We start from the raw sequence: 6,000 nt of genomic DNA, 5'->3' as shown, positions 1-6,000 counted from the left end.
GTTTGGTTTTGTTTGTGTGCGACAGTCGTCCGCGAGGAGCTTTCACGCTGTTTTGTATTTATTTTATTATTAAAAGATGTATTTGAATGTCTGCCGGTTCCCGCCTCCTTCTTCCCCATGATTATGAAGTTTGTACTCTTTTACAACTTGATAGAACACAAAATTCCTATAGAATATTTTTTATGGTGTTGTTTGTCATTTTTGGAACCTCAATCCCCCATTCCTATTAATTTTATTGTATGAAAAACAGCACCTCTAAGATTTTACAAAACTTTTTGTGTTCCACTGAAGAAAGAAAGTAATTTAGAACAACAAAATGGTGGGTAGACAATAATAGAATGTTCATTTTTGAGTGAACTGTTTTACAAAACAAGAAACCAGAGTTTGCATAGGTCAAGCATGATCCTACAAGCTCTGCTGCTGTCAAGTCCATTGGAAACTTCAGCCAGAACCCGATGCCAACAGCAGCAAAGAGGCCTGGCAGCGGGCGCTGGCGTAGAGGCTGATTAGCTCTGCAGGCATTAGAGGATTATTACCTGATTGGTGGCTTTTGTAGAGGCAACCCGAAGAGGTCCCATGTTCCGATAAGGCTGAATCCCACAAGGCCATCATTCCTGGAATTAAGGGTTCATGTGGCGCGTGATCTCCCAGTGCCAGGTGCAGGGGAACCCAGAGGTGGTGTGCACTAGGATTTATGAAGAAATTTGAGTATCTGCAAGAGCGTCAAGTCAATCCCAGAATGAGGCATGCATATGCTGGCAGGCTAACATGCACACACACAGCCTCACAGGTCAAGTGCACAAGGCCATTCTTGTCATCTAACCCTCCTGACTGGGACATTGAGACATGCATAAAAAATATTTGATAATACCAGTGCTGTTTTACAATCCTGTGGTTGCGTAAATTAATCTGGCCTGTGTAGATGCCAAATAATAAAATCAAAAAAGTCAAAGGTATAAGCCTCAAGCCACATTTACTAATCATCTTATCATAATCCTGTGAAAAATGTTGTATCGAATCCAAAAATCAGATTGATGCAATTATAAGAAATCAGCTATGAATCAGAAATCTAATACATACCATTATTGTGAAAAATGATTGTAATTCTGCTGAAAGATCGAACATTTTGGTTAGATCATTCATGATGTTGACCTAAAATTGATCGAACACATTTAATTAGCAGCTTATTAAATTGTGGACAAAGAAATCTCATGAAGTGTTGTATTTCAGTAGGGTTTGGAGTCTAAACATGTTTCCTGGCTGTCATGTTTAACCTTCTTAAATTAATCTAAAGCCTCCTCTGAGCAAACCACAGGAGTGCAAAAACCGACTAATTGTCTGCTCTGTTTTGAAAATATGTCTGCCCCATTGACGTTTGAGCCTCAGCGTCATCTTGAAAATGCAACATCCACTTTGTGTCCACCCATGATCATGTAGCTCGGTTGTGGAATATCTGAGTGTAAATGGTCGTACATGTCCAGGTCTCATAAAATTCAGTGTGGAAGCTTTTAAAAGAAGCTTGTTTCACCAACCAGCTTTACCTGGATTTGTGAGGGATCCTTTTTTTCCATCTGCTCCCACACTAATTTAGGTTGTTCTTTCTTTACTTCCTTCCCCCCCTCCCCAACTTCCCATGACTTTTCCCAAAAACCTGATCTCAGCACCAGCCCAGCCTCCATCCCTTCCCGTTACCCAGCCCATCCCAGCTTGTCTTTGTTCCAACACATGATGTAATGCTCGAACAAGCTTTCGGGGACCTGGGAGAGATACAAGCCTCGACAAAGGGAACTAGATCTCTTTTCATGCATGAGATCTAGATAGAGCTGCATGTTTCAACAAAGTGCAGGGAGAGGGCGAGAGCGTTAGAGCGAGCGAGAAAGCCACTTGTGTATAAATACTGATTACAGCGATAATGACTCAGATGAATGTAGTATAATAAGCTCTTGATTGGTCCCCCTGCATTACATTACAGTGTCACAGGAAAAGAATTTTAAACACCGGTCAGGTTCGAACATTAAGGTGTAGTTTGTCTCTCATCTCATCATATGATCCACACATGCATCCACCAATTGCCCCCGCTAGATTATGGTTTATTTTTACCCGAGCTCTGAGGGAGCGGGCGAGGAGCGATCTAACCGCTGTTTTGACGTTTCCGACCAAAACAAAGCTATTTCTCACAAATAAATCGGCATCCTGTAAACTCTGTGTTTGCTGGATTCGCATGGATTTGAGAGATCACAGAGGCCTTCATTTCTGCCGGAACAAATTGATTGAACTGGATACGGCACATATTTTAAATATAAACAACAAAAAATGAAAATCTGCATGATCAGTACAACAAAAACATTTATATTCAAGACACCTTCTCATAAGTTATTAGGAAACTAACGCAATGGAATCTGGAAACTCTAGAAACGAATATAGAGTTCTTCCTATTGACAAGTGCAAAAATAGGGAGCGTGGAGGATGGAATAACAGAGCACCCCTGGAAGCCATCTGCAAACGAGTTTAGAGGTCACTGCCTCAGGAGACGGCATGTTCTGTGCATAATGCCTTTTGGATATAGTAGTTACTGGCACAGGTTTTAATGTATTGCAAGTCTTGTACAGCTGTTGCTCCCAGACTTGTAAAATAACTTGCTTACTACTTACTACTACTACAAAAAAAAAAAAGTCTTACCTAAAACACACTGCAACTCAGTGGCTCAGCAGGTCCACCCCCGTGGCCCGTTAGACCACTTGCTGGGACCCATAAAACGTTAGACACACTAAATTCTGTTTGATGGCAGCATACAGTTGCAGCCTTCGAGAAATAGGTGTTTTTTCTGTGGCTTTATATAACATTTCGTCAAGCCTTTGCTGTGGTCTATTTGCTGTGGTTTATCTGGAGTGCATTAATGTTCTGGGCTGAGACTGGCTGACTGCTCTGACACAAGGCGGACGGAGAGGGGTGTCTATGCGTGCCATCCAACGTTTCAGTATGTGGACAATACAAATTAACGTTTTCATTCTTTCCCTTATTGTTTCTGTTTTTGCTCTATGTATACTGAACGGCATTACGCTATGGAATGCCTGCAGGCCATGGTTAGGAATAATATATTCCACTGAATATATATATATATATATATATATATATATATATATATATATATATATATATATATATATATATATATATATATATATATATATATATATATATATTCAGTGTAAGTCTTTCAGAAATCATTCTAAAACTGCTGTTTTGCTGCTCTAGATTAGAATATTGAATATTTTTTATTATTATTCACGTTGAAAATTTTTATTAATAATAGTTTTATTAATATGAAGAATATTATAAATGTGAATATAAGAAGACTATAATTTGTTAATTGGGCAGAAACAGAAAAAAAAGAGAAGAAGCTAAATAAAGATGGTTAAGACAGCATTGTTTATTTTTATTTTTTATTTAGTAAGATCATGGTATTTTGTTTTTGTGAATTCTTTTGGCTGTAATAATTGTGTAGTGACAAATCTGAAATCGTGACAGCCCTAGTTCAATTCCATCTTTAGGTTAAAGTTTAACAGGGGCTTGTCTGGCAGGCAGGTATCCTCCTGCATACTGGCAGCACTGACTGTAGCCAGAGGCTTATTTACAACTGAGCCTGCACTCGCTCTGAATCACTTCAGCCTGACAAGAAGCAAACACACAAGATCAAGTTCATGCCTGCCTTAAAGTAATATAGATGCATATACAGCAAGCGCTTACAGCAAAGCTACCTCAAGGTTTCTATTTGAGCTATGTGTTATTTAATATCAATTACACAAGTTTATTAATTAAATGTCTCGATCAGGTTGCATGTGGTACATTGAATGTGGGTGTACATTTCAAGAAGAACTGTAAAAATAAATAATATCCAGCATATTATTTATTTTTACAGTTCTTCTTGAAATGTACACCCACATTCAATGTACCACATGCAACCTGATCGAGACATTTAATTAATAAACTTGTGTAATGTATGGCTGCTGGCTGCTGTCATCCTGTCATCTTAATAACTCTATGTTTGCGTGTGGTCGAACACAACAGGCATCAAAATTGTTCAGCGCTCCTACCTCTGACGTAGATTACCCAGACCTGCCAGCCAGCTGTATTCTCAAAATATACTGTAATGTATGGTCACACGTTGGAACCATGAATTAAGTGGGCAGTGCAAACAAAACAAGCTGTCCTTGTTACGGTGCTAAGCTCAGAGTCAGCCACAGGTTATGGAGCTACTTGATAAATGTGCTTTATAGCCAAACTCTCTTTTTTGCCACTTTCCTACTTTGTTAGTGTCCCATAGAGGCAGAGATCCTGTTATCTAAAATTATCCTAGAAAGTCATGTAGCTAGATTTAAACACATTAAAATGTGCATTCCCCATTTAAAAAGGTCGACAGATTCAGATCAGGAGTCTTTTATGCAATTTTCTTCAATGTATACAAATTAAAATCATGCAATATGATCACTTTGACAGAAATGCATTATTTTAGCTTATCCTTCAACCAAGTTACTAAGAGTATTATAAAAATAATTAGGCTATCAAAAATGTTTTATTATTGTCTATGCGTAAAAATAAGTTTTTCAAAAAACTTCAAACCAGCATTTGGTCACAAACAAGCCTGACTTTTTTTTTGAGTAATCGCTTAATTTATGCAAAATCTGCAAGCATCCCATATGGCAAAATCATACATTTTCAAACACATTTTTTAACATTTATTTTTAAATATACAAAAAATGTAAAGTATTTCTCAAAGCACATTTTCTACCATATATATTTCTATATACATATTTAAAATATCAATATTGTTATTACTTATCTATAACATTTGTAACACATATTCTAGTAAGCTGTTTCATCCACAATTACCCTAATTGTAGGCTACTGTAAGATTGGAAATGTATTTTCTTGTCTCTGAAATGTATTTTTTGTAACATATAGTGGTATATGGTGGTTGAAAATAAATATATTTTCACTTTCAAAAATATATTTCACTGAGAGTCTGAAGGTTAAGCACAAAACTGACCATTTAATTTAAGAGTTTCAGACCCCTTTTTGTGCCCTTTTCCTGGAAAGTGCCTTTTGTTTTTCATTTCCATTCCTGTGGATGGTTGACACTTCAATAAACATCATCCTCAAACCGAAAATTGAACTTAGTGAACTGTGTCACACACTGAACTTGCCGAGTTGACAGGATTCTGAGCCAACTTTCAGTTCTCATATAAAAGAACTCTTCACCTTTCAGACAACAGTCTAGAGCTCCTCGAGGGTAATTTTCAAAACGGCACACTGCTTCTCTTTCATTTGGAAATGACAGGGTGAGAATTGTTCTTTAGAGATTATTACTCAGACTGTTTTACCCAGTAAACGCAAAAAGTTGTATTTTCTACATCTGTCATCTATGCTCCAACTCCGTTTACAATAAAAGCAACATGAACTAAAACAATGAAAGGGAATGTCATAGTCTTTTCTTTCCCCCAGATTCCTCTATATATTAATCAGGCACTCTGTAGTTTTTGCTAATAAAGTTTTTCTCACATACACACACACACACACACAAAAGTGAATAACACTTTTGACAAATATGACTAAAAATATGAGATTAAGGCTCCAGACACATCAGAAAAGTGGGCTATACCTGATGGTATAAGCACACATTGTATAAATGTAAAAAGCAAACCAAACAATAAAAAACAAACACTTCCTGTCCTGGAAATGAGACCCATACTTACAAGAATGATATGGATTTGTCAAATGATTCTGCATGTATTTTATTTTTATTTATTTATTAGGATCCCCATTAGCTGATGCAACAAAATGCATCCGCTACTCTTCCTGGGGTCCACACACAACATATAACACGAATAAAAAAACACCCTACATAATCAATACACAAATGAACATATTACCAACATACACAACCAATGCTCAATCATCCACTGAAACAACAAATTCTCATAAAATACATATATACATACA

General features: G+C 37.0%; 1 long non-coding RNA gene across 1 annotated transcript in view; it reads right to left on the bottom strand.

The window, feature by feature from the left end:
* Positions 1 to 433: 433 nt before the first annotated feature.
* Positions 434 to 6,000, bottom strand: part of LOC132094797 (uncharacterized) — a 75,779-nt gene continuing 70,212 nt past the window's right edge. Inside the window, exon 3 of the long non-coding RNA XR_009422401.1 lies at positions 434 to 685. This is a non-coding gene — a long non-coding RNA (uncharacterized LOC132094797). The remainder of the gene's footprint in view (positions 686 to 6,000) is intronic.

The sequence above is a fragment of the Carassius carassius genome, chromosome 19 (genome assembly GCF_963082965.1).
Source record: "Carassius carassius chromosome 19, fCarCar2.1, whole genome shotgun sequence".
NCBI classification, from domain to species: domain Eukaryota; kingdom Metazoa; phylum Chordata; class Actinopteri; order Cypriniformes; family Cyprinidae; genus Carassius; species Carassius carassius.
Note: the sequence above shows the minus strand (reverse complement) of the source record. Positions and strands in the feature narration are given on the sequence as shown.